This window comes from Sphaerodactylus townsendi, linkage group LG08 (assembly GCF_021028975.2).
Source record: "Sphaerodactylus townsendi isolate TG3544 linkage group LG08, MPM_Stown_v2.3, whole genome shotgun sequence".
NCBI lineage: Eukaryota > Metazoa > Chordata > Lepidosauria > Squamata > Sphaerodactylidae > Sphaerodactylus > Sphaerodactylus townsendi.
Genome location: NC_059432.1, coordinates 75009025 through 75026821, shown reverse-complemented (window position 1 = coordinate 75026821; position 17797 = coordinate 75009025). Strand labels below are relative to the sequence as shown.

The window sequence follows — 17797 nt, the reverse complement described above, 5'->3', positions numbered from 1 at the left end:
TTTAGCTTCTCGAAGATATCAAATAGTGTTAGATGAGAAATTGTTTGGCCTGGGAGAAAGAAAAGCTGCATGCAAATGTCTATGAACCAGACTGAGTCATATGACGACCCTCCCTATGCATATGGTTCTAGACCACGAAGGCTTATTCTAGAAGAAAAGCTTGTTAGTCTTTAAGGTACCACCCAGTTCATGCTTACAGTTGAAATTTGGTGGGCTTGAAGTAAATATGCTTGGGATAGACTGCTGGGGATTTTGTTTCCTTCTGAGCAGAGGTTTGACATGGCATTCTCTTATCTTTATAGGGAGAATGTTTTCGTGAAAGAACTTGTGGCTACATGCTTATGGTTTCTCATACAGATATGAATGTGGTGTTCTGTTTTTGTGTTTGTTTTAAATGTCAAGGCAGTTCAACTTACCCTGTAGTTGTGTTCTGGGTCACATGTTCTGAGCATAAATGTATTAGTTCTGAAAACTCATCTTTTGCCCTCCCACAAAATGTTATTTTAGCAGCATTGTCTCATAAGATTTTACTTTATGGAAACGGCAAGACCTTGTCAGTTTATTTATAGCTAAATAAGGTTTTTATTAGGCTCTAGCAGGAAAATCTTTTAACGATTAGGTAATATTGGTATTCTCAACTTAATGAAGCTAAATAAATAGTTTATGTGTCCTTATAATATAATATATGCAATGTACCAGGTTATAATTTCCGTTGAGATACTTTGGCTTCGAAAACATATTTCTGTGTACACAACTTTAAACTTATTCTGGCTTAATTATTCTGTAACCAAAAAGGTACATTACTTTTATGAGAAGTTGTGTATTGTATGTGTAAGTTGTCTTGCCATTTCCCAATAGAGTACTGTTCCCAAATATAAAATAACAAGCCCCAAGTCCCTTCCCCCTTAAAAGATGCCTGCTGTTCATATCCCCTCAAAAGTCCTTGCTGCACCTTCTGAAGATCTCCAAGGAGGGGGCTTATGGTGCTGGCAGGTATCAGATAAGGCATGGTCAGGCAGCCCCAGGGTCAAAGCAGGTAGCAGGCAAAGGCATAGTCAGACAGTCCAGAATCAAGGCAGGAGGACCAGGCAGGCAGGCTGAGAGGCGAAGTTCAGAGAAGCCAAGGCAGACCAGCTGCATGGAGCTTCCTAGGGAAGCACACTCGTTACACCCAGACTGAACAGAACTCATGCTCAGACTTAGATAGGATTCTGGCTAGGGAGTGAGTGAATCCCTGCAAGGACCTACTACACCACTGTGTCGGCTTAAAGCCTCCTGCCATAGTGTGTGGCGATCCTGACACTTCGCCTTTTAGATGGCCTTTCAAGCCTCTTTTTTTGCCTTTGGTGTTCAGCTGACTTGTCAGTCAACCCAACTGGGTCTGCTGATGGGTCCCCAAGCTGTGAGATACCTGGCAGTCCCTTGGCTGAAACAGAGGGGCCTGGAGCTGTTCCTGCTGCTGGAATCTCATCCTGAGAAGCCAACTCCCTCTTGACCCAATCTTTACCAAACTCAGGGGTTTGTGTAAGAAGAGTCACCAAGAGTTGTGCTGCAAATTTGGTGTGTCTACCTTAAAAGCAGTTCCCCCAGATCCCCACCAAGATTGCCCATAGGTTTCAATTCAATTGAAGCCTAGGGAAATCCCAGAAAAACTGAAGATTTTTGTTTTTTCCAGATTTGACCTTTTTTTTGGCTCCAGTCAAGAAATACCTTTTTTGTTGTTGTTCAGTATATTCAAATGCACATCCCTAACCAGCACCTTGAGTGTCATCTGCTAAGAAGCAACTCTGTTTAGGACCCCAGTCACTCCATCACTCCATGCAGCTATAAGTGCCTTCACAGAATCATCGGGGAGGCTCCCAAAATCCCCCGGAGCCACCTGGAAACCAGCAGGATCCATCAATCTCCAAGGGCAAACCTTTTGAATTGGTCCACTAGCCGAGCAGGGAGGAGGCAGGTAGTTTTAGGAGGGAACAAATGAAACAGGCAAGTGAAAAAGTGAACTTAACAGGCAGATGAAAAAGTAATTTGATTTCAACTCCTTTCCACTGTGGCAAGTCCAAGGGCTTCATTTCTTCCAACTTTGCATTACCACTTTCTACTATACATCCTCTGTCTGACTTTTCTCCTTCCTTCGCATTAGTGAAAGAAGTGGAAAATAGACAAGGTACACCAGTGAGAGGTGGATCCCTTTTTTCACTTGCATGTTTATGTTTCATTACTCTTTTCTGCCTATCTGTTTCAAGAAGCCCAGAAAAGAAGCGTCAATAACTGGGATGAAGTTGTTTCTTTGGGCATATGAGTCTCCAGCAGTTGAAGAGTATTGTATGTGCTATATGTGAAAGAAATTATTTTGTGTAAAATGTGCACGAAAAGAGTAAGGTTATGTTTGTGAATAAAGAGCTAATAAAAGGGTTCTGTCACTGTAAATGTGATTAGGTTTGTTTGTTTTCCTGTTGTTAAAAAGTGATGTTTTCCCTTTTTAAAGGTTTCATTGTGTAAAGCCTTCGGAGTCAACCTGGAGGAAGCATGGTTTGCACAAATAGACCAGTCCAGTCATAAAGGAACGAGAATAGCTATCTACAGAGGGAAAAAATGTAAGTTTCTTTACTTTAAAGATGCCATTTGGTATGTTAGCTACTTTTGTGCTTACTTTTCAGTTAACCGATATATAGGAAAAACAGGAGCCTCTTCCACATGCTCAAAGTGTGTACAGTGAATGTTCATAGAGGCAGAATGTGACTGTGTTACCAAAGTCTGTGTCCTACTTTTGTTTTAAGGGTTCTCGTTTGCATTGAAATAGCTCTGCACACATACGCATGCACACATGTGTGGTCAAATTGCTCTTCTGTGCGAGGTTTGGGCATTCCATAAAAAGAAGAAGGAGGTTCAGTTCTGGATATCATGCAAACCAAATTTTGTTCTAGCCATAGATTTTATTTTTATAGTATTTTAAATTTTATTTTGTTATACAAATGTATTATGTGGCACTTTGTTTTGCATTGTTATGGTTTTGAACTAACACCCTTACTCTGTTTCCTGATGATGGTGCAGAATAAATAATTGCAAATGAACTGATGAATATTGCAGATTATTTTATAGAAAACCTAGTGCTTTATGAGTAGTGCTGAATATCTTTCAGAGCCTTTCTAGTTCTACACATGCAGGATTGATGATTTGAGCCAAGAGGTATAAAATTACAAGTATTGATGTGAATTAGAGTCTTCTCATTCAAAGATAAGTTTTAGGGACAAAATGTATGTCTAGATAAATGTTGAAGACTTTTAAAAATAGTAATAATATTTAGACAATTAATGTAATATTTTCAGAGCGCTTTATGTATTTTGACTCAGTTCAGATGTCATGATCAGTCCATAGCTTGTTATGAGGATGAACTAGGATGTTCTTAGTTCCTCTCCCTTTTCCCTCCTCCTACTGCAGTGGTTCTCAACCTTCCTAATCCCACAACCCTTTAATACAGTTCCTCATGTTGTGGTGATCCCCAACCCTAACATTTATCCATTTTACAGATGGAGAACACTGATGCAGAGAGTCTTAGGCAACCCCTGTGAAAGGGTTGTTTGACCCCAAAGGGGTCCCGACCCCCAGGTTGAGAACCACTGTTGTACTGACTTGCAGTACCATAATTTGGGACTCTGCATTGGGGCACTTCAGCAAACTGGAATTGGTTTGTGGCCCAAACACAGTGTTTTAGTTCATGTTTAGAATGCTAGCTGAGAGGGGGGGGGGGGGGCGCAAAACATAATTCATTGAAGCACCTGATTTTGTATGTTATAACAAAAATTACAGTTCTATTGTCGATTGTCGATTGGCTGCACTAGTACAGATTTGTTGTGCTTCAGGTTTTTTGCAGAGAGCTTGAGGGGAAGAGGGAGGGTGTGTATAAGCCTGAGAATGTCCTGCTTCATTCTCACAACTTCCTATAGCTTTTAGCATATGAGTGCAGCATAATCCCTTCAGCAATTTTATAGGGTAAGTCAGTATTCATATCATTGGAGATATGGATGATGAGAGAGTATAGCGAAGTAAAATTTCAGGAAGTGTTGAAGCTACAGGGGAAAAAATGGAGAGATTCTGGAAAATAATCAGACCTATCAAATGGTTCTGGTGGGTTTTCCGGGCTGTGTGACTGTGGTCTGGTGGATTTTGTTCCTAACGTTTCGCCGGCATCTGTGGCTGGCATCTTTAGAAGTTTGTGCCTCTTGCCTTCCTGCAGGCTCCACCTGCCCAGCTGTGGAGGAAGAGCACCCAGGCCGGATTGCAGCCCCACTTCTGCCCCTTCCTCCTGGTCATGGAGGGGAGGAAGGGGATGGCTGAATGTGTCCCCCCATGTGAGCCCCCATGTGAGCCTTTCAAGCTGTGCCTGGTGCTTTAGCCCCTGTTCCTCCCCCATGATGATGCCTATGAAGAGAAGAGTCAGGTCAAAAGGACAGCAGAAAGCATTCAACTGTTGAGAAACAGCGATAATCCTGTGTGCTCCCTCATACAGAGTGGCAGCCCAATTCACAGCCGCAGGCAGCCAGGAATTGTGCTGCTTCTGTGCCACCCTACTGCCCCCAGAGGGGGCAGCATGGAAAGGCAGAAAAACAAACAAACAAAAATAACCCCATCGCTGGAAAGCTCTCCATAGGACTTAATGAATTAAATCCAAGCCTCAGGCTTTGGCTTAACTGCCCTCAAATCCAGGGTGGAAGCCAACTAACATTGGCACCACCCACATACATGCCTCTGGCATGCCCCTGCTCGATGGGGCCAACAGCATGGGAGTGCTGATTCACAGCCCCTGAGTGTTGGGTCCTTGAATCCCACGGCCTCTGCCATCAGTGTGTTTGTTCTTCTCCTAGGGTATATGACCCAGAGAGGGCAAATCTACTGTGCAAGCCTCCTCCACGAGTCAATTCCCCCCTGGATTGGTCCTTTAAGTGTTCTTCTAGAAGATGCATAGTGGATTTAACAGTTGTATATATCTGCAGCTTGCCCACCTTGTCTTTAAAAGCATTTCACCTATTCTAAAAGAAAAAGAGAGAGTTTTTTTCAGTATTCCTCAATATTTCCAGTTAAAAGGGGGGTTGGGGGATATAAGACTACCTATTTCAGTTCTTGACAAGGTCGAATTTGCCTGAGGACTCACCTGTTCACATATTTGCATCTTATGATATCCTTGCTTTATTCCACCTTATGTTATGTTGGGAAAGAGAGAGTTTATTTAGTAAATCATGTAAGTGTTTGTGGTTAAATTTTCTGACATACGATTCAAATAATTTAAGAAACCAAAAGGAGTACTGATTTAGTGCAAACTCTAAAGTTTCTGGACAAAATGAAAGCCACATTTAGTGGCTGTTTTAACATCGTACTTTCACAGTTCTTTGGTATAATAAATATGTTCTGTAGTAAAAATTATACTATGTAAATATGACAAGTCTTGAAAAAATATACTTGTGGTAAAGCCTCTACTATGTTTTTGTTCCTAAGCCAGGTTTCATGTATCACAGAATCTGTAAGTGAAGTCAGACAGATCAGCCACAGATATCCAAACAACGATTTCTTGCCAGTTAGCTCCACATCTAGCCAGAAAGGGGGTATTGAGTGTTTCTTCAGAGAGGCCCAAAAGGAACTGTGAACTGCTGTCTGTCTTAACTCAGGAAAGCAAATATTCTGTTACCTTAACTATGGCAGCTTCGTTAATACTGAAAAATTAGGTGATCAGATGGAGGCTTGTCCTGCGCTCTCTTTTTGGCACTAAGACCTATGCTGCACCCATACACAACTGGATATTTCACTATTGTTATGATCATTTTATAAACAGATTTTCATGTCCGCACAGACAAATCCAGTTATGTGTGATTGCAGTGGTGCAGTATCACAGACTTCCGTGTCAGGTTTGCACGAAGTATTGAATATCTGACCACAAACATCAAATTTTATTTATTTCTTTGTTTGCAGCAGTGTAATCTTATATAGGGCTTCTCCTTTTCTTATACATGTACACATGCATTGTGTGAGTTTGTTTGTAGTTTTGTGTGTCTGTTTCCTCTAATCAAGGAAAACCTTCATGATGGGAAGAGGTTATTGAACCCTATCAGTTACTAAAGGTACTTCTGCCAATTTCATGTGTATACAAATTAGTCATAGGTTTCCTGTCAGATCTAGTGCCCATTTGAAGTAGCTAATGTAAGAATAGGTGAAACTTATTTCAGAAGAAGCATATGTGATTGAGAATATCGGTCATTTTGAGGATATGGGTCATTTTTATAAGGGTTCAGTTCCATGAAGGAAGTGGGATTGTGATGGACAGGAAGAATGAGCAGGAGTTGTTGATTTTTGTACCCTGCTTTTTTCTACCTTTTTGAGGTAACTAATGTAAGAATAGGTAAAACTTGTATCAGAAGAAGACTGAGGATATTGGTTGAGCAGGAGGAGTTGATTTTTGTACCCTGCTTTTCTCTACCTTTTTCAAAGTGTCTTCCCTCCCCCTCTCCACAACAGACACCTTATGAGGTAGGTGGGGCTGAGAGAGTTCTGAGCAAATTGTGACTAGCCCAAAGTCAGACTTCACGTGGAGGAGTGTGGAGACGAATCCAGTTCACAAGATTAGAGGCCACCACTCTTAGCCACTACACCATGCTGGCTGTCTTGCCCTTAAAAGGAAAAAAAAAACAGCCACAGCTGTTTTATTCCTGATGCTGCTCCAGCATCCAGGCACCTTTTGGTGGCAGGCAGGAGGGAATGTGGAAGAAAAGCACAGCAGAAGTTGTAGTGCGGGTTGAACTCAGGGAGAGAACAATCATAGTTTGTTTCAGAAAGACAACAGTCTGTTTGAAAGGTGGATCTGCCTAGCAGGTGATGAGCGGACCTTGGAAAAGGTCAGGTTGGTGTGTGTGGGATCCTGCATGTGTGAAAAAATCCAAACTAGTGGCTAGTGCAGGGGTAGGGAACCTGCGGCTCTCCAGATGTTCAGGAACTACAATTCCCATCAGCCTCTGTCAGCATGGCCAATTGGCCATGCTGGTAGGGACTGATGGGAATTGTAGTTCCTGAACATCTGGAGAGCCGCAGGTTCCCTACCCCTGGGCTAGTGTCAATGGAAGTCTGTTTTTATTTGCAAGCATTAAAGAGAATTTAAACCACACTCTGAAGCCACAATTAACTTAAATTTATGCACCTTAGTCAGATTTTCCTTTGACTATTTAGAGTGTCCTGCTGATCTATTCTTTAAAACCAACCTGATAACATACAACAACAGCCTCAGTGATTACCATGTTTGTCTTGCTCATTACAAAACCTACCTCACTCAGTGAACCTTAGCAGACCAGGTGCTCGGGAACAGCAGCAGCAAAAGGCCATTGCTTTCACCTCCTGCATGTGAGCTCCCAAAGGCACCTGGTGGGCCACTGCGAGTAGCAGAGTGCTGGACTAGATGGACTCTGGTCTGATCCAGCAGGCTCTTTCTTATGTTCTTAACTTCGGTGCCTTTACACTTGTTACCAAATAAAACCTTGTGACTAAGCCTTCCTTTCAGGTAAATAGTTGTAGTTGTAGTTTAGTTTGTTATAGTCATCTGACCCATGCAAGCAACCATGTACAAATTGTAAATACAGTACAAAATCAATTATCTAAATATTAAAATTAGTTTTGTTAATTATAAACTATTAATACAAGAAGTCAGTTTCTGAGATTCTCTGGTTTTTGATTCTGAGTACCTCCACCAAAAACTTTGCTACATCCAGTGTGATCCTGAAGTTTTTGTCTTCTAACAGATAGTAAACTTCCTCTCAGATTTGTTAATAGGAGGAGAACGCTTTGTTGGCACTCGTGATGGTAAAACTTGCAAAATAAAAGAAGTGCTTCAGTGTCCTGGAAATTACAGGGACATAGTCAGAGAGTATGGAACACCTGTAAACCTACCATGAAGGTTTTCTGATGGGAATACATTTAACCTTGCTTTTGTAAACAGCCTACAATAATGAAAAACAGTCAAGGTCTTCAGATAATTTGCACAGCAAAAAGGAGCTGCGTAGTTTAAATGAAAAAGGCCAGACAGCAGACAGTCTGGGAGCAAGCTGGTGTAATATCCCGTAGTCTGCTCTGCTGATTTGAGTACTAAATCGTACCTCAGAAGAGCAAGAAAAGGCGAAGAGGGACCAAATGAGGTGGCTTTTCATGCAGACATTTTCATCCAACTACTGGAGTAAACATCGTGGACTGGATAGATTAATATCACTGGCATATCTAGAGGGCAAGGGGGTCATTGGACCCAGGTGCCATTCGCCTGGGTTACATGGGGGCGCATTTTGGTCCCCGCCCCCTAAGGGCCTATATAACATAGTGAGGAGCCTCATAATGGATCCATTAGGGTCAAGGGGCAGACAATCCAGACTGGATGCATGTAAATATCCCCACGGCATTTTTCTGTTGTTCTGGTGGGCTGAAGCATGGGATAAAGTTATTACAAACTGCCTGTTCTCAATTGCTGCACTTAGTTCCTACTTTGAGGACAGTACCTGTGAAGGGGTGAATCTGAAGAGGGGTTTCATCTAGAATCTATGGGGAGCCACAGAATCTTTCCTCTGAAACTTCCATTTTCTCCAGGGAAACAGATTTCTTTGATTAAAGATCATTTGTAATTATAAGAACTCCAGTCCTCTTCTGGAAGTTAGCATCCCTATCTTGGAAGGAAGTTGTGTTGTTGTATTAGTAGCCCTCCCCATGAGTGACTACACTGGGGATAGATATCCTAGTCCTACTGTAATAGTTTCTTATGAAATGATCCCTAGTCAACGGAAGTACCATTCTGCAAGGCCTATTCCCTCAAAGGAGTGCCAGTGGACTATTTAGCTAAAAATGTAATTTTTCTGTTGACTCCATATATTGCATTTACATTTTTTTTTTAAAAAAACTCTTAGCTGAGGCATCTGTTCCATTTGTGGAATATTCAAACTAATGAAATTAGCACTTGTGCAACAACAAAGGACTTAGTTGTTCAACAACAAAAAATTCAACAATACCTCTCCTTTCTATGTTTTTCTAGGTAAAATAAAATATCAGAAATTAACATGCTGTCCAAGGGGACATGAGTTTTATTGGGCAGTTAATTACATGGTACTGCTGAGGGAAAACCTCATTTATAGCTCCTTAATGTTGTTGCTCAAGTTCATGGCAGCTTTACCAGTGTTCATAAATTATTAGAAGCCTGGCTTTTCAAAACCAGCCTTAAGTAAAAAAATAAAATAAAACTTTGGCAGACTTTAGTGTGTTTTTGTTTAGCTTTTTATGTGTTGTTATATTGACAGCTTAGACCTGAACATGTTTACCTAGAAATGGTCCCCAAATGAGGAATATATACTGAACTTGTTTGGAGATCTGTAAGGTCATTTCAGCTGTGCGTCCTTTTGCTTATAGAAGTGTAACCTTCAAAATATGAACTGACCAAGAAAGACTTTTACAAAAAATTCACAAAATTCTCTTGATACACAAAAAATACCCCCCAAAATACACAAAATTCTTTTTCTGTTTCTTTTTTCCTCATGACTATTTTGTCGACATACCTTCCATCAGGATCCTCTTCCGCCCAGACATTTTTAGGTTGTACTAGAGGAAACTTCAAGTCTTGCTTCATATCATATTTCAGTCCCTCATCAAGAAACTAAACCTTCTAGTATAGGGTAGTCATGATAGCCAGTGGTAGCAATTGGCCAGTCTGCCCTTAAGGATACTGAAGCCTATTGGTGAAGTATTTACCCAGCATTTATTAATTATACTCTTGCTTTCTTCCCTCATCTCATAGATATGCTTGCTGAAATTCTAGCTTTGTGACACCTACTTTCACAGTGAGTGGGAGGGATTTTTTCATTCATTTAAATTATTTATATTGTGTCTTATGTCCCCAGACGCAAGGCTGTCAGCAAAGCACTAAGAGCAAGGACACAAAACTGTACTAGCTATCCATTAACAAGCTAATAACAGTTTAAAATGCAGCCAAATGTACCATATGCCCTCTGGAATAAAACTAGGGTTGTCAGCCTCCAAAAGTGTGTGGGGGGTGGGGGGTGGGGGGTGGTCTCCTGGAATTACAACGGATCTTCAGACTCCATAGACCAGTTCTTCTGAAGAAAATGGTTGATTTGGAAGGTGGGTGCTATGATATTAGACTCTGCTGTGACCCCTGCTCTCCCCAGGCTCTATCCCAAATCTTCAGAAATTTCCCAGCTTAGATTTGGCAATCCTAAATAGAACAGTTTCGTGTGCTTTCTGGAATACAGCTGATGAACACTCTGCACCTACTCTGGTAGGCCATTCTGGAAACATAGGCCTTCCATAGAAAAAGCCAGTGGCTCTGAAATTGTGCCCTGGTTTTGGCTGGGAGAAATTAAAGGATATGTAACTGAGAGAGTCTGCACTAGGGTGAGAGATGGAGGGGCACTTCAGAAGCGTTTGCTTTAGGAATTCAGAGTTAGAAGCCTGATGTAGAGGCAATATTGTCAGCTGATGATCAAAATGCAGCAGTACTGTAACCCCTTTCATACCTTTACTAGGATCAACCATTGTTTACAGAGTTGCATGCAGCCTTTTTGAGTTCTGTGTAGCTAAGATGCTCCATTGTGAAAACTGACTGGTAATTGCAGTTTGGTTCTAATAATGGGTTTGCTTTATTGACCTCGTAAACTGTACCTGGCCTTTGCAAATGCAAGCTAGCCACGTGCTATTATAAACGGCATTACATCTTTCTTTCTTTGCAATGTAAAAGCAGATCAGCTGCTGTTCTTAGTATTGAGTGTATCATTCAGCCTCATAATCAGGTAGTAGAGAAGCAAACAAAGAACTACATTAAAAGGATGAGCAGAACAAAAACCAGAACTTCTAGTTTAAGCCATTTTGTTCTCAGTTATTTATACTCCCTTCTGAAGAACAAGAGCTTATGTTTGTTCAGTATAAAGCTCATGAGACCTTCAGGTAAATCAAATTATTTGTGTCAGACTAAACGTTTCTTACTTCTGAGTAGAGCTACCAATTCTGGGTTGGGAAATGTCTGCAGAATTGAGGTGGAGATGGGAAAGGACCTTAGTGGAGTATGATTCCATACTGTCCACCCTCCCAAAACATCCGTTTTCTCCACGTGAAATGCTCTCTGTGGTGTGGAGATTATTCCTTTGTGAGATCTAGAACTCTCCTGAATGTTGGTAAGTGGTATAAAACCCACCAAATGAATACATAATGATAATTAAGCATTGAGTGTTAAAGTATTTCACATTTTCATTATTTTATTTTAAGCTTCATACCAAACTGGTTAGGTGGGCTTAATTATTTTCACCATAGAGCAAATCAGGAGCCAAAGCAGATAATGATTGGTCTAACTGGCTGGATTTATGGCAGAGCCATAATTTGAACAGGGGGCCTCCCAACTCATGATTCTCTTACCTTACTGTGTAATACTGGTTCCTGAATTCCATAGAAATTAATTGCTGGAGAGATAAACTAAAGACTACAATCACAGCAAGGTACCAAAGGTTAACAAATCCTGTCTTAATATATCCAGTATGTGCCACATAAATACCTTGTTTCACAAGAGTGACATTTATGAAAAATGCGTTACTAATAACAATCACTAGATTTTCTTCAGATGGGAGTTGCCCAGAAAAAGTGTTGTATTTAATATACATAATTTAATAGGAATAATGGGTAATTTCTGAGGAGAAAAAAATGCATTTCAGAAAAATCTCCAATAGCATCAACTTACATTAAAATGTGAGATGGATCTTACTGGTATACTTGTGTACTCAAGGAAGTTGCCAAGACAAAGCAAGAATCACAACAGATACATACTTGGGACCAGCATATCTTAATGATCAGCTACTCCCCCCATGGATTATGTTGATTAATGGGTACATAGACAAATTAAACTTCGGGGTAACATTGAGCATGGAGGAGCACTTTGGGAATTTAATGTAGATCATTAGCCTTTGCAATAGCCATGTTCTGTAATCTTGTTCTGTAATGGAAGGGCTTTTCCTTCTCACCTCTTCTTCTACTGAAATCTTTCCCTAGCTCAAAATATCTTGGTCTTAATGTAATGCTCAGTTCTTGTATTTTGAAAATTCTGGTATATTAATCTTTTAGGATCTTGCAGATAGCCCATCTATTTTCAAAAGGGTTCCCTGGTTGGATATGCTGCCATTGTATGACTCTTTTGATGGGAGGCTGAAAATGATGAAGTTGAGTGCTTTATTTACTCCCCCTTTTTATATTGTGGGAAGTTTTTATAGTGAGGGTAGGTATAGATAGATACGAGCATAGTTGCTTGAAATAGCCCCCAGCAAAAGTGTTGTTTTTTTTTAAAAAAGAGCTGTTTAAGATTCCTCTCATGTTGCTATTTGCCATACAGATGGCTGCTTGGCACAGTTTCAGTTGCTGGATGTGGGGGTGTTGGTTCGTCACTCACCAGCATTGCCTTGCATTTATGCAGCTTGGCCTGTGATTCATTGTCACAGGAGTCTCATGGCTGTGACAAGTGCAGTTAGTCTATGTTAATACTTGCATTTCGCTGACCTTTATGCCTCAGGCAAATGGCAGGAGGCAGAATGAGGACTGAGGGTCATTTCTGAAAGAAACGAATCTGTTTAACTGATGAACAAAACCCTAACTCATCTTCTGCAAATGTGTGTGTTCATTTTATCCGTTTCTTGAAAGGGTCTCCAAATGCTGACTTTGCAAATTGGCGTTCATTTGGAATGCATTCTGCTGGCAACTTTCTGCGCAATTGGCTGCATGATTTACAATGAATTAGAATTGTGGAAAGCCATAACCACAGAAGAGACTCTTCCTTGGAACTGTGCCATTTATAAAAAAATCTCAGCAGTCGTCAAGTCTGCATTTGGACTAGTGGCATTCAGCTCAGTCTCTGTGGCTTCAGTATAATCCAGGGGTAGGGAACCTGCGGCTCTCCAGATGTTCAGGAACTACAATTCCCATCAGCCTCTGTCAGCATGGCCAATTGGTAGGGGCTGATGGAAATTGTAGTTCCTGAACATCTGGAGAGCCACAGGTTCCCTACCCCTGGTATAATCTAATGTCAGAAAAGTCCTTAATAAAAAAAATCCTAAACTAAACAGAACTGAAATGGGCATCAGGTGTCACTTAGAAAAAGCAGAATGGTTATAGGCTTCTGTACAATTTATTCATTCATAGTAACTGCTTAAAGATAGCGCTGCATGGACAAGAATTCATATGGCATGCATGTTCATGTTAGCTCTCCCCATATGGGTTCAGTGATTTTACCCCATCATTTTGTGCAATGTAATGAAGCTGTATTTCTGTTAACATGAATGAGTTTCAAAACATCTCCTCTGTGGCATGTTGGAGCCACCTCTGCTTCTGTGAACTTGCCTTAAACTACCTCAAAAATATTGCTGTCCAGAGTTTTATTAAAAACCTCCAAAGTGGAGGCACCTTTGTTTCATTGTCTAACTGTTCTTGCATTGTTTCAACTTTCCTTCTCTCACTGTTGCTAGAACACCAATTACTCCATTGTTTTCCCTTCCCACCCATCCCGGTTCTAAAAATAATGGTCTTTTAAATACTTGAATGTCACCCTGCTCTTTAGCACCTCTGTAGTTCAAACATTGGGATTCAAAAAATCAAAGAAGTTCCATGTACCTAAGAGAGGCAGGGATTCTGAAATTATAACACTCCATGCTTTGTGCAGCCTGTTTGGTAGAGAAACAACTTTATATTACTGACTTGTTTGTTGGAATGCAGAAAAAATGTAATGGAGGAGCAGATATGTGGGGAAATTCCAAAAGATCAGTCCCCCCTCCCTCATTCTAAATCTAGTATTTGAAAAATTGAGCAATAATACTGAATTTGATTAAAGTGAAAAATTGTTTCCAAATGAACACATGGCTGATCAGAAATTATTTACTTTTACTTCATTTGTATACTGACTTTCTTCACAGAGTGGATCCTGTCTTCCATTATATTCTCACAAGAACCCAATGAAGTAGGTTGGACCAATGACCCAATCTGAATCGCCATTTAAATGTGGCCCGATACCATGCTGACATATTTGCCCCCTCTGCCCGGTGACAGAGAGGGTGAGGATGCTGGAGTCTAGCCACCCCACAATTCTGCAGTGGCAAAACCCAGATGTGGGCTCAGCCATGGAGCTACACTGGCATCCAATCAGACACCAGCACTGGGGGGGAGGCCTTCCTGGGGGTGGAGCTGACTTGGAGTTGGCTTCTACCCAGGCTTTGGTGCCGGGAACACTGCAGAATGGTCCTTGGAGTTTTGCCACTCTTTCAGGGTGTAACTCTGTTTCAGGCAACGCAGGGCTTTTCAGGAGGCCAGGAAATTTATTTTTTCCTGCCACTCTGCACTGCTTGAAAGCTCTCTGGAGGTGGCACGATGGCATACCAGCGGCACCATCTCCAGTCACTAGACCCTTTTGGATGGGGCTGTAAGAGTATGTGACTGGCCAAAGGTCACCCAGCAAGCTTCCATGCAGAGGCATAGAGGGGGGAAATGGTGCCCCGAGACAACTCCTCCAGGTGCCCCCCCATGTCCCCTGCCCGGGGGCAGAGCTGGGAGGAATGGCCACACCCCGAGCCACACCCCCAGGCTCCCTACAGCCTGGTTTCTGCCCACCCCAGAGCCTGGGGAGAGCAGAAGCCGATCCGGCCTCCAGGGGTGTGCTTTTAAAAGCATGGAGGCCAGGGGGTGGGGCCACACCCTCAAGCCGGGGCACTGTGGTGGCAGGGGGGCTGCATGCTGTTTGGTTATGTGGGGGGCGTCCAGCACCCCCCCGAGTGACCAAAAGACATGTGCCCTGGGACATGGGTATCCCCACATCCCTAAATCGGTACACCCCTGCTTCCATGACACAGTAAGGATTTGAACTTTGTTTTCCCAGATGCCATTCAGACATTCTAATAACTATATTACATTACTTGCATTTATAACAGATAGGATGAATTTGGATGGTTATAACCTATGTTATAAGAAATGTTAATATTGCAATACAGTTGTAGAAAAGCCACTTTGTGTGCACGCATGTTTGTATGCACCTATGGAAGTCATCTTTGTTGATAGTAATTCTAATTTCTACTGAAACATAGTTTTGCCATTTTTCCTCTCTTTATAGCAATCTTCAATGTGAGCCAAACCCTATAAATCCAGTTGTGGACGTAGATTCTCTTACAAATTGGGGCACAATCACAGCTTCTGAATGCTCCCAGTCAGTACTTTATCTCCAGGTAAACTCCTCGAGAAGACTTAGTCCTCCTTGAGATATTCAAGTTCAATGCTCACTGGTGGTGCCCAATTTTGGCCAGGCTTTTTTCAGAAATTGATCATACTTGTAGCATTCACTTTAATTGGAAACAAAGCATTTTATATTTATAAAAATAAAAATAACTCTGCCCTTTAGTGTCCTACCAGTCTTCTTGATATCTGTTCTAAATTATATACCCACCACCTATTATTCAAACTTGAAGACTGGTCAGAGGCATCTAATATTTTCAATCCTGAAGAAGCTGGATGTCAAAAAGGCCTTAACGCAGTTGATCCTTGCCTGACCTTGATGGCCCTGATCCAGAAATATACCAAAAAAGTGGAAGAGAATTTTCTGTTGCTTTTGTTGATCGCTCTTTTGCTTTTGATTCTATAGAGCTAGCAAGTCTATGGAGCAAACTGGATAAAACCAATATTAATAGAAGGCTTTTTAGGCTGCTGAAGGAATTACATTCCAACCTCACAATAAAGGTTATAGTAAAGTTATATGGTTCCTTTACTGATCCTGTCTCATAGAGCAGGGGTCAGCAACCTTTACCACCCAAAGAGCCATTTGGACCCATTTTCCACGGCCCCGAAGATCTACTGAGCCGGAGAGGCGGCTCCGCACAGAGCCGCCTCCAGTTTGGCCCCTCCACTCACCTTTCCTGGAGGGACATGCCCATGCTACCCTCCGACCTCCAGGCCACGCGGAGCCGCAGATCCCTGCCATAGAGCATCAAACAAGATTGCTTGCTGGACCCTTTTTTGTTCAATTCTGTGTTAATGATTTTATTCAGGGCATGGAATCTCAGAATTTCTTTCCCCCCTCATTGGCAGGCTGCAAAATTTGCTCTCTGTTGTACGTGGATGATGTGGCAATTATGTAATTCACTAAAACTGGGCCCAGAAGGATGCTTGTTAGATTAGCTGATTACTGTGAAGGGAGAAGCTGAAAATTAATTATAAGACAAAAAGTGTCGTTTTTGGAAACAAAAGACGAAGGCATGGATGGACTATCAAAGCCCATGAAATTGAACCATGGCCTGCTTTTAAATATCTTGGCATAATCTTTCGTGCACCGTTGTCCTGGCAGGTGCACCTTAATACCAACTTATCAACAGCTCACCTCTCAGTGGGAGCCATTCTAAAATTCTTCTGTTCAAAGGGTGGACAGCTCATTGCCCTGGTTATTAAAGTATTTCAGGGCAAAGTCATCACACAGCTTTTGTAAGGGGGTGAAATGTGTGGATGGCATAGGAAAATTCTTGCTCAGCTTGAAATAATTAAAAAGATCTTCTTAAGGAAAATCCTGGAACTTTTCCAAAGCACTCCTGCTGCATTTCTGAGGCTTGAAGTTGGTATCCCCCCACCCCAAGATACAACTTCCTACCCTTCCCCAACTCAAGCCTGACCTTTCCACCCTTCCCCACCACAATATTCATCTGTCCATCCTCTTTCACAAGCCTCACCTTTCTGCCCTCCCCTCTCCTCCTCTTCCCACCAAGCCCAAACCAGCCCACACCTTTCCAACCTCTCCCACCCCCAAGTGACAGACCCAGGATCAGGTAGGTTGCAACTTTTGTGCTGAGAACAGCAGAGGGGCACTACAGCCTCAGTAAAACTTATTGTAGAGGGAAATGCTTCCTACCCCACCCTTTGCTAGGACCCATTGCACCTCCTCTGCAATGGACTAAGGAGAAAGTAAGTCAGGAGAGAGAAGTAGAAATATGAACATCTATTGGAAAAATAATGCTTATATAGCAGGCTAAAAGATTTAAGATGGGTTGTGGGTGTGTTAAGGCTGAAACTTCTGATTTAAGCTATTTACTGTGTATTTTATGTATCATAATTTTTTATCTCACACATTGTCCATGAAGCTTAGGACAACATACATAGCCCTTACCTCTCTCACTGTACTCATAATAACCCTATGAGGTAGGTTAGGTTGAAGAAGGCTCAGGGTCACCCTTTGAAGTCCATGGCAGAATGAAGTTCTAAAGCTTTTTCTCCACATTCATAGACTGACACAATCTTCACAACGTTGCTTGCCTATAAACTTGTAGGATTATTGTTTACTATTTTTCCAGCTTGTTCTGTCCCTTTCTTATTTTAAGCATTTTATTCATCGTAATACAGTTTTCTAATTCTGTTTTTCTTTAAAGTCTTTGTGTGTGAGGAAAATGCTTTGCTTTCTTTTATTTTTGTGTACTCCTATTTTTCACAATTCTATTTTCTCTGTTATAAAGATTTTAATGAGGGCTCTGTGCAACCACAGCAACCTTTTGTACTCAACTTTTTGGGCCTTTTGTCCAGAAAAGTAGAATTAAATGTATGTATGTATGTATGTGTCCTGCGCCCGGGGCGGGGTTCCCTCCGGGACCCCCTCTGCCAACCCACCTTCCCCTGCCCAGCTGCTGGAACCGCCGCCAAAGCGACTCCCTCGCTCTCCGGGGAGTGGACTAATCTGGAGACAGCTGGGCGCCTCAGCCATTGCAGGATGCCCCGGCTA

General features: G+C 41.8%; 1 protein-coding gene across 4 annotated transcripts in view; it reads left to right on the top strand.

Moving 5' to 3' along the window:
- The window catches only part of PIK3CB (phosphatidylinositol-4,5-bisphosphate 3-kinase catalytic subunit beta), a 105615-nt gene that overhangs the window by 23212 nt on the left and 64606 nt on the right, over nt 1-17797 (top strand). For 3 of the 4 annotated variants that reach the window (XM_048506058.1, XM_048506059.1, XM_048506060.1), the window contains exon 2: nt 2489-2597. The gene's annotated coding sequence lies outside the window, so the exon portion shown is untranslated. Of the gene's footprint in view, nt 1-2488; nt 2598-15206; nt 15270-17797 lie in introns of those variants that run through there. The other variant, XM_048506061.1, reaches the window with a different exon arrangement.